The sequence below is a fragment of the Falco peregrinus genome, chromosome 14 (assembly GCF_023634155.1).
Source record: "Falco peregrinus isolate bFalPer1 chromosome 14, bFalPer1.pri, whole genome shotgun sequence".
Lineage (NCBI taxonomy): Eukaryota > Metazoa > Chordata > Aves > Falconiformes > Falconidae > Falco > Falco peregrinus.
In genome coordinates, this window is record NC_073734.1 from 5500108 (window position 1) to 5517022 (window position 16915).

The 16915-nt window shown below is 49.6% G+C and overlaps 1 long non-coding RNA gene across 5 annotated transcripts; it reads left to right on the plus strand.

The window, feature by feature from the left end:
- Positions 1–396: 396 nt before the first annotated feature.
- LOC114011593 (uncharacterized) lies at positions 397–16657 on the plus strand. 5 transcript variants are annotated; one of them, XR_003553561.2, is made up of 4 exons: positions 397–2916; positions 3285–3384; positions 9668–12463; positions 13403–16657. It is a non-coding gene; the product is annotated as an uncharacterized LOC114011593 (long non-coding RNA). The 5 variants fall into 5 exon arrangements; XR_003553560.2 differs by having other exon boundaries at positions 401–2916; positions 9668–10530; positions 12363–16657; XR_008749818.1 differs by having other exon boundaries at positions 412–2916; positions 9668–9812; positions 10411–16656.
- The last annotated feature ends 258 nt before the right edge of the window (positions 16658–16915 follow it).

The following is a 16915-nucleotide window of genomic DNA, read 5'->3' on the forward strand; positions in this document are numbered from 1 at the left end:
TTTGTTGGGGACGGGCAGAGTTTGAAACTTGGAGAATTGAAGAGAAATCAAATCAAAGTTGCCTTTACTTTTCATGCTGAATTTCAAAAGGACAAAGGTACATGAACACTTTGATCATTCTTAGCATGCATCTGATGAGAGCGTACGTCCTGGAGCTGATACCCAGTTTCCCTTTTTAATATCTCCTCTGCCTCCCATCTCACTCATGCAAACAGGGGTGCTATGCACGCAGGCGGACGGAGGAGGCTGCAAACACTCGATTTCCTCTCCAGCTATATTTTTGCCACTAGTGAGCAATCCAGCCCTTGGTGGGAGAGAGGCAATGACAAAAATGCAGCCCTAATCCCCACAGTGTTAAGCAACCAGCTTAACATGGTTAACCAGGTTAAGCATGCACCAAGGACCTCATGGGCATCGCTGGGTCAATGATGGTGAAGGTAATGCCAGGCTGCAACCCACATCACCCAGCTGGGGCTAAAGTCCCGAGCAGCTCCATGTCCCCCTGGAGGTTTGGGTGATGATGGGGAAGCGGCGTCGCGAGGTCAGGTGGCTACTGCTCAGGTCCACACCTGGAGGCATCACTGCTGGCCTTGGCCACCACCCCTGGCGAAGTGCTTCAGGTCCCTGCCAGCATCAGAGGAGGATGAGGGCTGCCTTGCACCCACCCCACGGGCTCCCAGCCCCCACTGGCCCCCAGGGACTCTGGTAAGGCCTTCAGGGAAATCAGAGACTCCTCTGGAGATGGTTTTTTTTATTTTCCATGTACTGGTGGGTATTTCCAAGGCAAGGTAGTGTGATACAGGCAGGCAGATATTAGTCACCGCTGCAGACTTTAAAAAGTGAAAACATGAAGTTGAAAGCTACCAAACCTACTTCCCAAATCCTACCTGAAAAGTAGTAAAACTCACTTAAAAAGGCACAAAAAAAGTAAAAGTTCCAGCTTTGCTTCCTTGGGTCTGTTTTTTGTTGTTGGTGGTGGTGTTTTTGGAGAAACATCATGCTTTATTCTGAGAAAGAGGAAGCGCTGGGGCCATTGGCTCTGCGGGGCTGTGCATCTCCCATGGGTGCCCCTTGGGAGAGCAAAGATAGGGGGTGAGCCCCAGCACCCCTGGTGGCATTGGGCAATGCAACAGTGATGCTGAGGTTTCTGTGGCAGGGCCAGGACGTGCAGGAGGAGACACATGGGTGATACAGGAGAGGAGAAGCCTCCCCTTATCCTCACCCTCCGCCCTGTTAGGGCTTTGCACGGATGGGTTTGGGCACAGGGCTGATCCCCACTTCTGCACAGCCACATCCCGCCGGTGAGCTTGGTCTCAGCTGCACCCAAAAAGACACACCGGCCATAGCGGCTCTTTTCTTTATTTAACCCTCCCCGACCCCAGGATGGAGGAGCCACTTCCACATTTTCTGCCGGCCATGGCCAAAAAGCACTGGAGCCGTTTCTGCTCTCCCTGCCCAGCCGGTCTCACTTGCAGATGCTCAAACCACACGCACCTTTGCCCAGCCCGGCCCAACACAGATGGACACGGCTAAAAATACCTACAAACACCGCCTGGCCACAGGCGTCTTGCGAGGGTCTCACAGCCAGAGCAGCTGGGACCGAGAGGACAGGCTAAAAATAGGGGTGCGGTGTGCGTTTCAGAAGATCCCGAAACATAAGGTGAAACTCGGTCCGGGTTAGCGGAAGAGCTGAGTGTGTCGAAGGGCTTATTTCTGCTCAGAAGGGCTCAGCAGGAGAAACGTGGGAGCCTGGTAGATCTTGTGCATGGACTTAGTGGGCTATCACCATCACCTCCGTGCATCACCCGTGCTTGCTGTCTGGAGTCACCGCCCATGCAAGGGGCTGCCTTCTTGGGGACCAGAGGTGCTAAACCTTTGTCGTACACACAAATTTTCTTTGGGGGATGAAAAACTGGAGGTTTGGCTCCCTTGCTTCGTCCAGCTGGTGTAGGCTTGCATGCAGCCCAGAATCCCCCTGTAGCTGCACGCATGCCTGACAGAGTCTGTGCAAATCAGCTGAGCCCCATCCTGCCCCAGAGGATGCTCAAGCCCTTCACCCTTTTATAAGGACGGCAGCTGGAGCAGGGGCAAATCTTTCTCTGATGTTTCCAGCCATGGGCCACGAGTGGCATTCCTGAAGGTGTGTGGTCCTGTCCAGGTCCCCTCAACCCACCACCGAGCTCAGGGGAGACCATCGCAGCCCTGTCCCCACCAGCCTTGCACAAACCGCTGGTCCTTCTCCTTCCTTGCACTGGGTGAAATCAGAGCTGTTATTTCAAAGAGCAGCTTGTGATTTATCACTGTAATCTCAACCACAAGTTGAGCTGGAGTAGTTAGGGGAGCCACGAGGAATGAGAGAGAAGGGTTAGCTATTAATTTCTGCATCCTCTATGCTCTTGAGGTTTTTATTTCTTCTGTGCAAGAGCAAGGAAATATGGGTTTCTGCTGAGTAAAGAGGAGAAAATGAAAAGGAAAAAAAATTGCCCAGGATTTGTGCTGAAGTAGCTCATGTTGGGCCGTTTCTTTGCATAATATTAAAAAAACACCCAGCTTTCTGAACTTTGAAAGCTGAGGTCATTGCAGAAACCGGAGGCACCAGTCCTTTCTCAGCAAGGGTAACAACCTGGGAAGGGGAGCGGGGTTGTGCTGGTGGGTCCATGGGCAGAGCTGGGTGCGGTTTCTTCTCTCTTTCTGCCTTTCCCCCTTGTCCATAAGTCACTTTTACAGCTCTCAGCAGTCAGGCTGGAAAGCGCAGCTTTGCGCCGATGTTAATGAGTCTTTAAATCAAAGGGGCAGCGCAAGGGTTGTGTTGGCCAAATGAAGCCTTGCATCTCTTTGCAGAAAGGGCCAGGCTGGGGATGCACAGCTCGGGGTGTCAGAGGTACAGAAAACTCCCAAACACTGACTGGCTGTGAGGTAACAGCTTTTTCATCTTTATTTGTTTTGTTCTTATTTTGATCTTTATTTATATATTATTCTACAGTTTATTTAAGGGCGTAAATTCTATTTTCCCCTGCTTTGCTTTGCTGTGAGGGGACCTGGAAGCATATTTTTTAACTAAATATCAGTGAGATACACATGTAGTTTCAGACTCTGGAGATTTTTAACTAAATATCAGTGAGATACACATGCAATTTCAGACTCTGGAGATCTAATAAAGACCCCAAATTTACAAAATTTCCCAACACTGGAGCCTGGTAGAGCCCTTTGCATGCAGCGGTCTGAGCTCCTGATATGCTCAGAAGAAACTCATCAGTTTTTTACTTCTTTTCCTTGTCTTACAGAAGAAAAGGCTGTTTTCCAGGCTTGCTGCAGACTGCGGAGGAGTCAGACAGCATTTTAACTCGGTCTGAGGAAATGACAAAGCATTAACTCCCCTGGAAGGTACTGGAATAGTTTTCATTAAATACAATCTTTGCGAGAATCCCACAGTTATTTTCCAAAGAAAAAAAAAAAAAAAAGTTGTTCTTTCTTGGCCTTTCTGGTTTGCTAATCTACTTTGACATTTATTAGCAATTATTTATTTCCTTCCCTGTTGGCTGTTTATGGTGCAATTTTTCAACAAAATAGGCATTACTCAATAATAACCTCTGCAAAAAGGCAATTAGGAAATGTGAAGTATGTCGCAGGGATGGCTTACAGAGATTGTGGGCCTTTTCCCATGTACAAAATCTCATTTTCTGGCCCAGAGGACGCTCAAAGATGCTGCTCTGGGCAGCAGACCCTGGAGCATCACAGCCTTTACCACATCTTTTCTGCAAAGGACCCAGGGGCTTGTCCTTGCTGCTTACAGCCTGTGCAAGGAGCAGCAAGCTGAGAACCTTGTGTTTAGGAAGACCTGCTTTTACTGTCTCCTGGGTAATAATTTTCTTGCTTCCCTTTGGGTTTGGGTGATGAGGAAGATCTGTAAGAAAACAGGATTCTTGTTCCTTAATGAAAATGCTCCGCACTAAAATACTCCCATGAGTTCCCATAAAATCCACAAGGTAGTGCGAAACCAAAAAAAAACCCCAATAATAATAATAATAAAAAAATTAAAAACAGCTCAACCTTTCAGTGCAGCATCTCAGGAGCATTTCCCCATTCCCTGCCTCTGCAGGGAGAGCCTTGTGCCGGCTGCCTGCTCTGCAAAATCCCCCCAGAGCCACAGCTTTCCCAAGAAAGGGCTTCACCATGGCTTCTTGCACGCGAGATGCCACAGCGGGGGAAAGAAAGAGCTTTCCATTGAAATAATGGAGCTTGTACAGAAGTAAAGCCCTTTTCTAGCTACGCTTGCATGCAACACCTTGTACTGATCTGCTGCATCCTTCCTAGTGGACCCTGATGGGGAGCTGGGGCATGACGTGGGGTGCTGGCATGGGGTTTGGGCACAACGTTGGCCCCTCTCTCATCTCACCCAGCTGGGGATTAATTGCAAAATCCATCCCAGAAATCACCGGGGCTGGGTGATGGCAGGAAACACGCTAGAGAAGGGTGAGAGAACAGCGGGTGCTGCTCAAAGGCGGGGGACAGCCCAGTCCTGGTTCTGCTTGGCTGGAGCTATCACCTAAAATAATCAGCCTCACCGCAGTATTTTTGTTGGTTAGGAAAACTTATTTTTCATTTTCCGACCGGTTTCCCGGCCAGGACAAAGGCGAGGGCTGCTCACGGCAGTGGTGCTGGTTCAGCGGGCAGGCGGTGGGGTAATTTGGCACCACGTGCCGCTGAGCTGCGGTTCCAGGTTTGCTTTGCTGTGTCTTTTCGCCTCACCCATGGCACTGGGGAGGGCTGCATGTGGGCACAGCAGAGGGGAGATGCAGCCAGAGGAGCACGGGGAGCTGTGCTGCTCCCTGACGTGGGATGCAGGGCTGGGATAGAATGCAAATCCCATGGATGGTGTGGGGTCCCTGCCAGGGTGTCTGTTTGTCTGCACAGAGCAGCTCTCCGCACTGGTCCCAGCAAAGCCAGCCTGGGGCTGAAGCTGGACGCTCTTGTGTCATCCCTGCCCGTGGCTCTGGCAGACCCATAAAGATCAGAGATGGAACATCGCCCTGTGCGCTTGGCGATGGTCATTTGGCACCATCACAATCTGTCTGCTGGTCTTGCCATGGGACCCGCACCGTGGGGCCATATATCCAGCTATAGCACAGTATCAATTCTATAACAACCCCCCTCTAGGTTATGATAAGCTTGTTAAATCACCCGTGCTCTAATAAGCAATATACATAAACCTTCTGTAGACACCAAACACTCCTTGAGACAAGATTAAGCTCACCAATAACAAAGCCAGTGAAGTTTCATCTATTTATATGAACCATTAAGGCATATGGACAATCCAGCATGGATTTCTTTATGTTTGCCATGAACTGTGCATTCCCTAGTGCTGTGCACTTACCCAGCCAAACCGCTCCCTCTGCTTATATTCAATATTTCCTCTGTACTTCAAGGGGCTGAAAACATTTCTCTTTGTGGATTTTTTGAAATTCCACCCCCAAAACAACTCTCTGGATCATTTAAAGTGTGATTGTTTGTACCAAGAATCCTATAGGGAGTCTGGGAATTATTTTACTGCTACAAACTTTTCTCATGTATTATCAAAATTCAAATACACTAATCCCAATGTTACTAAAATACAGGGCTAGATAAGAGTGGCTTGTTCAGTGTATGGATTTCTTTTTAGCTGCTTATTCTTAGTAGCTGGCATTGAAAAAGATGCTTTTCTGTTTGCAATAAATCTAACAGCATGTCTCGCAAAAAGAAAAAGATGACTTTTAAGCAAACAAAGGCAATCTCTGAAATTAGGAGTTTCAAATCCTTCTGGAAAATGTGTATGAGGATCACAGGGGAAAATATCTCGCTAGAAATAACAACCACAGCCTGGAAAGTGAACAGTGGAAATATCCTTACGTATGAACAGGAAGAATCCACAGCCATTGAAAATCATTACAGTCAGCGTTAATTAGGGCTGATTGACTAAAAACAGAGTCTGACATGAACTTGGCTTTGCTCGCAGGGCTGCTCAGAGTCACTGTGAAAACCACATGCTAAGTTGTTAAAGAAAAAAAAAGAAAAAGAGCAGGTGGGATTTTCCGTGGCCCTGAGTGATGGAGGAGCCCAGTATTGGGCATCAGCCCCAGTTAATGGAGATGGTGCCACCTGCTCCCCAGCACCAGCCCTGTTTTGCAGCCTGGGAGAGCGATGATGGATGCTCTCCAGGATGGGAGCAAGTGAGACCTCATGTCCCTGCCAGGGTTGTGCACCTCAGGAAATGTGAAGGCAGGAACATGGATGGAGAAGCTGTGCTCCCTGTGGAGCCTGTGTCCTCAAAAGGTGGAAAACAGGGAATTTAGAAGCCCTTCTGCTTCATCCTGCTGCAGGCAGAGCTGCCGTGGCCACATCCAACCTCACCGGCGGTGCACGGTGATAGCCAGGAGCCCTGCCTCAGGGTGCTCCTCTCTCCAGAGAAAGTTTTAGGGCTCTGAAAAACCACTTCCCCAAAATCATCACTGCTCTTTCACCGTTGGAAGGGCTGAAGGGCCTGCAAAAACTAGACAGGCATACCAAGTGCCACTGGAGGGGGAACGTAGAGAAAGTGGAGCCAAAGCCTGGTGAAGGAGGGCTCTCACCAGCCGGGGATGCAGCTCTGCTCTTTCTGCAAAGGCTCAGTGCAACCCCCGCTCTGCAAGGAGTCCCGTAGGACCCATCTCCCTGACCCTTGCTCTGAACCTGGAAACCTATGATTTCATGATTTTCCGTGAGGTTTTTTGCTGTCATAAATTCATACAGCTTTAACAACCTTGCTGTTGACATAAGTGCCTGATCCTGGCTGGGGCTCACAGTGCCTGCTGCCTTCTGCAGCCACAGAAGCAGAGCTGGGGCATGCACTGGGCAAGAGCATTTTCATCACCAGCTCTTTTGGCTCAGTTTGGGAGATGGAGAAAACAAGCTCCCCCACCTCTTGCTGCAGATTTTTCTGCACGGTTCAGGGCTGGTTTGGCTCTGTCCCCACTCTCTCCGTGCTCCCTGCACACCTTGATCCCCTTCCCCATGTGTTCCAGCCATAAATGTGACGGTCAGAGTCTCGCTATTATTCACCATCCTGTTTCTTATACAACTGTGCAAGCTGTTTGCTTGTTTGACTCACTGGCTGCTCCCTCCACAGAGGGTTTGCAGCAGAGACTGTGCTGTGAATCAATACAGTTAATTCAGGAACGAGTCACTGGCACAAATAATTTAAAATACTCTCTGGAGTGGGCTGGTTTGCACCTATGTTTGTAGGACACAGACTCGGGTCAACTCTCTGGGGAAGCTGAGGGCTTCCATTGCGTCGCCAAGTGGATGCTTCCCTCTTTGGGTTTTTTCCCTTTGAAAAAATAGATTTTTGTACTAAAATCCACCCCTTGCTCCTGGGAGCTGGCAGGACAGGTGAGGGGAACAGGACCCACCACTGCCCACAGGTACTGGCAGCCTTGGAGAAAGCACCTGAGTGCGCATTGGAGCTCAGCAGCTCCGAAAAGAACAGAGCATCGTGGGGAGCTGCTGCCGCAGGCCCATCCCAACGAGCTGCCTAATTGACTGTTTAACAGCCTGCTTCACAGCGATGCCTCCAACTGTCCTGGCACTGGGTTTTAAAGCTCTCCAGTGCCAGCCTGGCTCTGGGTGTGTTCCTGGGAGCAAGGAGGAGGGGACGCGGGTGCCATCCCTGTCTGCCCCCAACTTGGTGTCCGCTGCAGCAGCTGCGTGGCCAAGAGTGGATGAATTTGGCTGGGTGGTTGTGTCCAGGCACACGATAAAGCAGGGCTGCAGCTTGCTTTCCTGGCCGAGCCCTCGAGCAAACCCAGTCTCACGTATAATTGATGGTTTATTCCATCCAAACAACAGGGAGTTTGAACTCAGCCAGGACGCAGTGCGTAAAAGCTGAAGGAAACCCAGCAGCTGGGTGGGAAAGCTTCACCTTTATACATGACCCTGCCCTTCATGCCAAACATGTTCCAGGGATGCCCCCTTGAAAGGAGATCTCTTTTCTCTGCCTGCACACAGCTGTTTGGGGTCCTGGAGCCAGTGTCGCTCCCTGGCATGGCTGCCAAGGTAGCTGGCAGAGGAACAGAGAGCACTCCATATTTAGAAAGTTAAAGGGGGACCGAGTTCCCTAAAGGGATGGACCGAGAGTGAGAAGGATGGCAACTAGGCAAAAGCACCCAGCTGCTGGAGCTAGAGGGACCTCTGTCCCCGCCATCCCCGCCATCCCCCAGCATCAGGGCGGGGGGGCACCCTGAGCTCCCGGCGCCCAGCTCTGCTGCGTCCAGGTCACACCAAGCCACATGATCTGCAGGGTCAGAGCAGCAACAACAGGAACAATCTGTGGGAGAGGAACTTAGGATGAGCCCAACTTCTCTAAAAGTATAAAAAGACCCCGGGGGCCGCAAAAGGCTTCAGCTTGCACGTCCTCTCCTCCCACCGCTGCTGCTTCGCAGCCCTGACGGTTGGAAGCGGCGTTGTCCCGGTGTTGTGCAATACCATTGCTTTGCACTTGGCATCGGCTCGCCTGCCCTCCCAGGAAAGGAAACACAACCCCACTGATGCGTGAAGGTCCTTCACAAGAGAGCAAACGGCTCTGCTCAGCCTCTGTCCTGCTTGGGGGTGATGCTTCACCCGGGTGATGCTCCCATGAAAGAAGTGAGCAAGCCTGTCGAAAAAACTCACCCCAAATTCCATTAAAGAGCATCAGGGGAGGGAACTATAAGCAGTATCTCTGCTTCTTATCAAAGGATGCTCGTGCAAGTCAAAACAGGAGCAGGGCCAATTAATTCCAAGTCACACAGAATTTCAGCATCTTGCTGGATGTTCCCTCACTAAGCACAGCTACACCAAGGTGCATGACACTTTTTGGGCTTCCCATTGATTTCTTTTTTCCCTCTGCATGTTTTGGCATTTCCACTTGTTGACCCAAGCCAGCTGTGGAGAGAATGTGTCCCTGGTGCACCACAGCTTTCGCAGCAGTTCTCTGCATGTGCCCTGAAGTGAGGAGTTTAGACAAGGACATTTTAAAGCTTGTTTTTTGGCTTGAGGAAACACTAGCTCTGTCTGAAACCTTCCAAATGGCAGAAAAAGACCCACTGAAAATGCAGGTGAAGCTTGTCAGGTGGCCCCGCTCTGGACCAGCTGATAGAAAGGCACATCTTGCACACAAGCCTATCTCCAAGCCAGACCTGGTGGCACCCTCCAGGAGGTGGGTCAGATGCTGTGACTACCACCAGGCACCTCTATAGATGCTTGTGGGGTTTTTTCATGAGCTAAGAAAAAAATATTATCCTATACAGAAAACCTTGCTTCAGCCATACCCTTTGGCCACCGTGCCTGCAAGGCTGTGATAGAAACCATGCTTGGTGTGACATTTTCTCCTAGCCTAGAGGAAAACATTGCTGATTGGAGAGAGGGGAGGAACAGAGGGGAAAATCTGATCTTGAATTCTAGGTACTTCTGGCTGCCAGAAAATTGATCTTTATTATTAAGGCAAACCGTGAGATCAGTGAGGAAGAAAACTCAAAAAATGATGAGATTTAAAACTGTGGGCCATGGCCACTTGCAAGGCAGCTGTGGCTTATGTGTTTCACCATTTTTTCTAGCGAGTCACTTAAATGAATCAGGACCTGAGATTCCAGGAATTCTGTTTTTCTTTAACTTATAGGAAAGGAGGAAGAAACAGATGGAGACGCTGCTTCTGAGCTAAAAATACTGTTTAGAGAAGGACATCTGCAGTGCGGCTTTGAATGCCAAGGTCCTCAGTGTTTGGGCTGTTCTACTTCAGATGTCACCTCCTGACGTTGGGAGAGGTAGGAAGACTGGAAATGAAAGTGAAAGATTGTAGCCATTCCCTTTTCCCTGGAAATACTTCATTCAGCTTCATGGGTTGCAACGAAATGGAAAGGAAATCTCATTTTCAACTTGTGATGCAGGGCAGGGGACACCCCCGAGCTGGCCCTCCCAGTCTGGGATCCCCGTGCGGTGGATCTGGACTGGCACCAGCTGCTGGAGGCCTTATGGGGATGTGGGAGTTGCCAAGAAGTCTGATGAGCCATTCATAAAACTTCTGGGAGAGTATTTGTGAAAGCCAAGCATTCCGCCCCCACCCAGCATCGAATAAGTGACCTTTGTCTTGTCTTTTATTTTCACTTTCGAGCTCTTGCCTTCCAGAGGTCAAGCAGTTTATAAAACTTGGCAGCATTAAAGAGGCAGGATTAATCCTCCCAGTTATTTTATCTTGCTGGCCACCATGTTATCTTGCTTTTGCCAGGGTTAGTAATTACGCAAAAAAAAAAAAAAATGTTCCAAAATGCCGCAAGTCAGACCCCAGAGAACCCAGGAAATTTGTGTTAAAAAGCACAATCTTTGCAAAAATACCCTTTTTCATCTTTGCCTCTCCATTTGGAGAGTCTTTGCAGTTCTTGTTTTTCAAAAAAAGGAACAATTCTGATGTAACGACAGGAGTCCAGGAGCTGGAGATTTATGGGGGAAAAAAATAACAAGTATTGTACAGCTCATCGTAAAGCGGTAAGAAACCACCTGTGCTTCCCTCAGGCCTTGTTAAATCAGCTCTGCAAGAAGGCACTGTCGCTTTGCTTCTTGAATATGGTTTGTTTTATAAGATTATATCCATCTGGGGCAAAGGAGTGGGCGAGCTGGGCCATAAACCTCCATCAACTATAACACGTCCCTGTTATTTAACCCCTAATTATTTAACCCCTATAGTAGGATGCGGTATCTCTTATCAGGGGTGAGTGGGAACACCACCTCCCCCGTGCACTGATAGCAGCAACACCCCCTCATCCGGAGTTAAACATTAATGAGCTGTCACAATGCTGGATTACCAGGAATCTGTTGAGCTAAGGTCATCCTTAGGGATGAATGATGAAGTTTATTTTAAATATCTGTGGGATATGGTGGGTCAGGGCTTGGAGGGAAGACTCACGCGAGTGTCAGCAGTCCCTACCACGGCTGAGGTCTCTCTTGGCTAATGTCAAGGCTTCATCAGACTTCTTGCTTTGGTCTTGTGGTCCAGCGGCTGCTTCCTTCCAGATGTTTAAAGGAAAAAAGCCAGAGAGGCAGGGGGAAGGCTTGGTTTCTGAAAGCCCTTTCAGCGCTGCCTTTATTGCTGCTAATGGTGTGGCACATGGTATTCTTGTTGTTCACGTGAACCTCTTCAGATGGTGGCTCCATCTGAAAGGGTGTGTGGCAGTGAGCTCCCCCGTCTAATTACCTCTGCCAAGCAAAAGTGCTGCCCTTTGGGGGTGGGGGTTAATTTCCCATCTATTCCTTTCACCTAATGGCTCCTTGTGCTTAGAGTACAAGCCATGAAAACAACTCTTAATCTACCTCCTGCCTCCCACCAATTATTGAATACCTGGATTTTATTCCTTCTCGTTTGTCTTTCTAACTACCCTAATTTTTCCAGTTTCTCTCATCAGCGTTTTCCCAAGCTCTTTATTGTTTTCTGATTGCTGTAATTCTGCAATATCTTTTGGCACTAAAGCACGGCTCCCCAGAGGAAGAGGCTCATGAATTTATACAGCGACATTATGCAGGCTTTTCAGATGAGTCTTGGGGCTGATTTGGATGCCCAGAAAGGCTCCTTCTGTTCCTGCCTCTCCTGTCGCTTCATCCCTTTAATGAGCGGATGCGCAGAAATTAGAAAGTAGAAATTGCTCAAGCAGTTTGCTATAAAGAGCCATGAAAGTCTGGGTCAAAAATTTTGGAGACTAAATGCTTGGTCTCCTCCATCCTTCCTCACTCTCTACACCTCTGACTCGGCAGGGCACTTCTCTCTTCATTTGTCAAGACAAGAGTTTCAGCCTGGGAGGAAATTTTCCCCGTGGTACTAATTTTTTCTTCTTCTTGCAACTGAAGCACATTTGAGAATTTGTTCCTGAAACTTCCCATGTTCTAATTTTACATGACGGGGCTGTCAGAAGCAGCGCACGAGAGAAACAAGATCTCCTCCACAGCTTTGGGGTGACTGTGCCGCCTTAGGAGGGATGAAACTCAGAGGCTTTTCCCCTGCTCATTAATGCCAAATTTCCTACCTTGGCTCCAGGGATTTTATGTGACAAAGACTCAGCCTGAGCCCAACACGACATTCGACATCGGTTAAATCCTCTTTAAGTGATACTACCTCTTTTTTCTCACCTGGCAGAGGAATCTGCCTTCTGAGCAAACACTTGAATGAAATACGTTGGGGTGCTGAGAATAAACACGTTCCCTGGGAACTTATTTATCTTACAGGGCTGCCCCAGATTAAGGATCAGGTGAGACAGGAGCCAAACATTGCTCTAGGGCTGCTTCAGGCAACCTTTTCTTTCCTCTTCCAGTAATTGTTTCTTTTCCAGTCCGAGAGTGGAATTAAAAAAAAGAGTCGCAAATTACAACAAGAGATTCCGCTTGCGAAATATTCTGCAGTTTTTGAAAGGCAAGAGCACGCAGCTGCACGGTAAGTGCTGGTGGGTGGATTGAGATGCACACACTCATGTCAGGATCTGGTGACTTGCACTGATCAGAGATCAGTGTTTAGGTCCCTGATTCTTCATGACTGTTCCTGCTAGCTCATCCCACTTGAAAAGACCTGATATTTGCAAATCCTGTCGCTGGTGAGAACAGCTAGTGCTTCCTAAAGGTCCTCCAGGCAGAACGCTCAAGGACAGAGTGGGCAAGTGGTTTCCTTTATGGCTTGTTAGTTATCTGCCTTATCTGCCTCCTCACGAGTGCAGGATAAGATGAGCAAAGACTAATGTGTAATTACTTGGCTGGGAACCAGGAGGGGCTCAGAGAAAACATCTGAAAATCCAAACATCTTCAGTTCTGGGAAGGTTTGTGTTGGCACCTGGTGGTGGGGTTTGAACTCTGTTGAATGTCAGCTAGAACCTGCAGCGTGAATTTGCAAATGAACCTCACAGCAAGGTTCAGTCGTGAATTGATGGATGTGGGCTTGGGGTGTTGCAGTCCCAAGGGCTTTGAGGCTGAGGTCTGTAAATGTCGTCTACTACCCACGAACAGAAATCAGTGTCTATCTGCTCCCACGATTATTGGTGGGAGGAGGAAGACCTCCTGGACTGAGGTCTCTCTGTTAGCATTTTTCTCTCATGCTAGTTCAACAAGAGCAACATGGCTCCAACTCAAGGCCAAGCCTTGGCAGTCTTCCCAGAACCACAACCAGGATCAGTCATGGTGCCCAATACTGTTTTCCTGGCCCCTAATTAGTTGGTTTACATTAGCACAGATGTTCGGGGTGTCTGATGGCACATCCGCCGTTGCTCTTCATGTCTCATCACTCAGAAGCCTGCTGGGGCTCCATTTTTTGGAGCCCACAAGTGTCATCCCCTTCTGCCTGATGAGTTTTTTCCTCTTTTCTGGCCCCGTGGTGTGTTGACAGAAGCAGGTCATGGGACAACCTCTCACGTGGAATGAACCGACTGCATCTTGGTGCAGTCCATTCTCACCTTTTTTTCCCTCAGAGCGGCCAGATTACGACCATAAAAGGGAAAAACGGAATATTGGGCGCAGAGCCCTGCGCCCATTGGCTGAGCACCCGTTCGCAACGGTTTCGGGGGAAATAACCAGGTCGGAGTAATTTTTGGGCCAAGAATAAAAACAATGCAACAAAGCCATGTGGTTCACCATTGAAACCAAGGCAGGACTTTCGGTGTCGGTGCCTCCTGTTGTTCTTGGTTCCACCTGCGTGAAACTGCAGCAGGGCCCTCACTTCCACATGGGCACAGTGTCTCAGCCGCACGCAGGTCCTGCTTCCCGTAAAACAGCTCTGCAGCCATGACCAGCTGATGTCACCTAGGGTAACATCTGGTGTTGAACTGGAAGGATCTGGTGGCCAGGTTGGCCGGGAACCAGAACTGCAACCACCTTCTGTCAACCCATAAACCATCTCTGCAGCCATGACCAGCTGATGCCACCTAGGGTAACGTCTCCTGGAGGTGAACTGAAAGGATCTGGTGGCCAGGCTGGCCAGGAACCAGAGCTGCACACACCTCCTGTCAACCTGGTGGCCTTCTGAGTTGGGAAAGCCCAAGCACCAGCTTCCTGTGGTTGGATACCTATATCCATGCCTGAAAACCAGCAGAACAAAGTACCTTCATGCCTGAACATGTCTTCCACCCAACCCTTGTGAGACCATTTGCATAGTTAAAAACAGGACTTTAACCTCCTGAGACACTCGCCTAAAATGTGCCACCAGCTCTGAGTTACAAGATTTAATAAATACAATAAAAAAAGTCTGAGAGGGTTTCCTGGAAACTTTGGCAGCCTTGCCTTGGGAGCAGAGCAGATGTTGGCAGCAAGCAAAGTTCTTGTAAGCTGTAAAGTAATTTTCCTATTTAATGGTTAGCTTGAGAAATCTGATGGCTGGATTAGGGTATTTGTGCTCAGGCACATGGAGAGCTGAAGTATCAGCTTCACCCCTTCTGGGAAGGCCACGCCTGTGTAAATTCTTCACTTGTTGCCTTCATCCAATAAGAACAAGATGGTTTTACGGTTAATGCTGTTCTTGGAGTTGGAATTGGGCTCCTGTCACTGAGCCGATTTCTGCCTTGCCTTGTGTGCTGAGGGTGGCAGCTGGGCCATCTGCAACAGGGAGCGTCTCTTCTGGAAGGCAAACCCAACTGCCTGCAGAATGAGCCAGCAGCCTGGCCACCATGCTGGAGGATGTTTGCATTAATCACCTCCCAGAAGAAGTGTCTGGCAGCCTTTGGTTCCTTCCTTAAACTGAAACAGGGTGTTGGTCCCCCCTCGCTGGCTGCTCCAGGCAGCATCAAGTTGATAATCTGCTCATTTGGCGAGTCTGTCCAAGTCCAGGGATGATGAGCCTTGCAGGTGGCTGCGCAGATGCCGCAGCTGGCTCTTTTCATCCCTTGCTTCAACTTTCCTCCCCATTCCTCCTTGCATGCTCCCTTCCCTCCCAGTCTCCTCCCTTTCCTCCAGGCAACTTGTTTTGGATAAGCACTGATGATGCTGTAGATGCTCCTGCACCATCACCCCACCTCTCCCTCTTCATCAGGCCCCTTCCTCTGCTCTTGCCCCAGTCCCAGGTACCTTTTGCTGTTCCGCAGTAGCAGTGCCTGGGTTCTCCTCACTCCACCACTTGCTGCAATTTCTCTGCCTGTTACCACTGCAGCTATTTCTTCAGTGGTGACCGCAGTGGTGAGCCCCAGGACCTATCGCAGCATCACAAGTCATGGTGTTGGCCCCACAAAACCAGAGGGGAAGCACAGTGCCTTACTCATTGGCATCGGAGTGATGCTACCCCACCGCCTCCTTCCCAGCGGGCAGTGGTTTGGGGAGAAGGGGAAGAGGTGGCTGTGTTCATATCAGGGCAGAGTGCCTGCTCCGTGGGGCTGGTCTCCTCCATGGCCATCCACCCAACATCTTGGGGCTCTGCGAAACCAGCCTGGGCTGCAAGAGCCACAGTCCAGATAAAGCATCTTTTGCAAGTCTGGGATGAAGGTGGTGTTTGAAGGTTTGTTATCAGCGTGGTTCAGGGTAACGCTGGTGGTAAAGCAGCTTTGAAAATTGCAGCGGGGACTTGGGTAGAACCAGCCCAACCAGAAGTTGCTGCTTGCTCCATTTTAGTACATAGACTTGAATCATCAGGTCCTTGGGTCTAAACTACGCTGTTCTGCAGTATACGTGAAAAAACTTGCTGGAAGTACCGCTTAAGCACTATGTGTATTTCAGATATACCCTTCTCCTTGGAGAATAATACCGCCCCAGAGCAGAGTTGTGCTGATGTCCCCATTGTGCAGACAGCAAACAGAGGCCAGGGGACACGGCAGGATTTACCCCAGGCTGCAAAGGAAGCCTGTGGCAGAAGCACAGTGAGTCTGCCTCCAGCTCCCAGCCTAAGCAGGCTCTAGTCTCCCAGACCACAGGTTTCCTTTCCAGCCCCTCAGCCCTAACCCCAAACCAGCCTGCAGAGAGCAAGAGGGAATTGCACAAACCCCTTGGCTGCACTTCAGAGAATGTCCCTGAGTACCACCTGGGTACCCCTGGGATAGTGGCAAGCCCAAGTCCCAGGCGCAGCCCAGATCCTGTGCAAGGGACACCTGGCCCTGCTCCAAGCAGCCAGGGAGAGTGAGCTAGAAGCTCTTAAGGATAATACAGATCCTTCAAAAGGCAGTATCCCTTATCAAAGGGCCACTTTTCCCCAGCAGGATGGGGACACTGCCACCATGCTGGGCGACACATTGCACAGCGCCTGCAGACGGGCAATAAAGCCAAGCAAGATGCAGCAGGGCTAACTACAACAGGCAAATGAGCATTGAAAAAAATAATAATAATAAAAAAAAAGCTTTAAATACATGACAGCTTGGTTGAGTCCCTGTTCCTGTATTTGCTTAGCTGAGGGCTATCTTTATAAGACCTCGCTACCAGATGTTCCTGCATTTGCATGTGGGGTGAAGGGAAGGGATGCTCAGCAGGTCCCAGGGGTGCTGGCTCAGTGCTGGAGCCAGATGGCGATTGCCACCCAGTGGCTGTGCGCGCCACGCTGCCTTTCTGCCTTGCAAAGTCCCTAAAAATAAAGCATCACTTCTGCAAGCGCAGATCTTTTTGGCAGCTGAAGCTGTTGCTTTTCTCTTCATTAGCGATGGTGAAGCCTGCAGCACAGTCGGTTTGTTCTCAGAGTGCTCCTCTTTCACGGCCAGAGTGGTTTGGCTGTGTATGGGAGATATAAAAGAGCTTTTTTTTTTTTTTAGTGCAAGCCATTGCTGCTGCTGAGCCTCGCACCGAGGGAAACTGCAGCTCTGGCAGAGCTGAGAAAACCTTTCTGACACACTTTGGCCCCTACCTTGACCGAGGCACCACCCCAGCCTGGCAGACCCCATCCACAAACCCCTCACCATCAGCATAGCAGAGACTTGGGAGAAATATGTCTCCA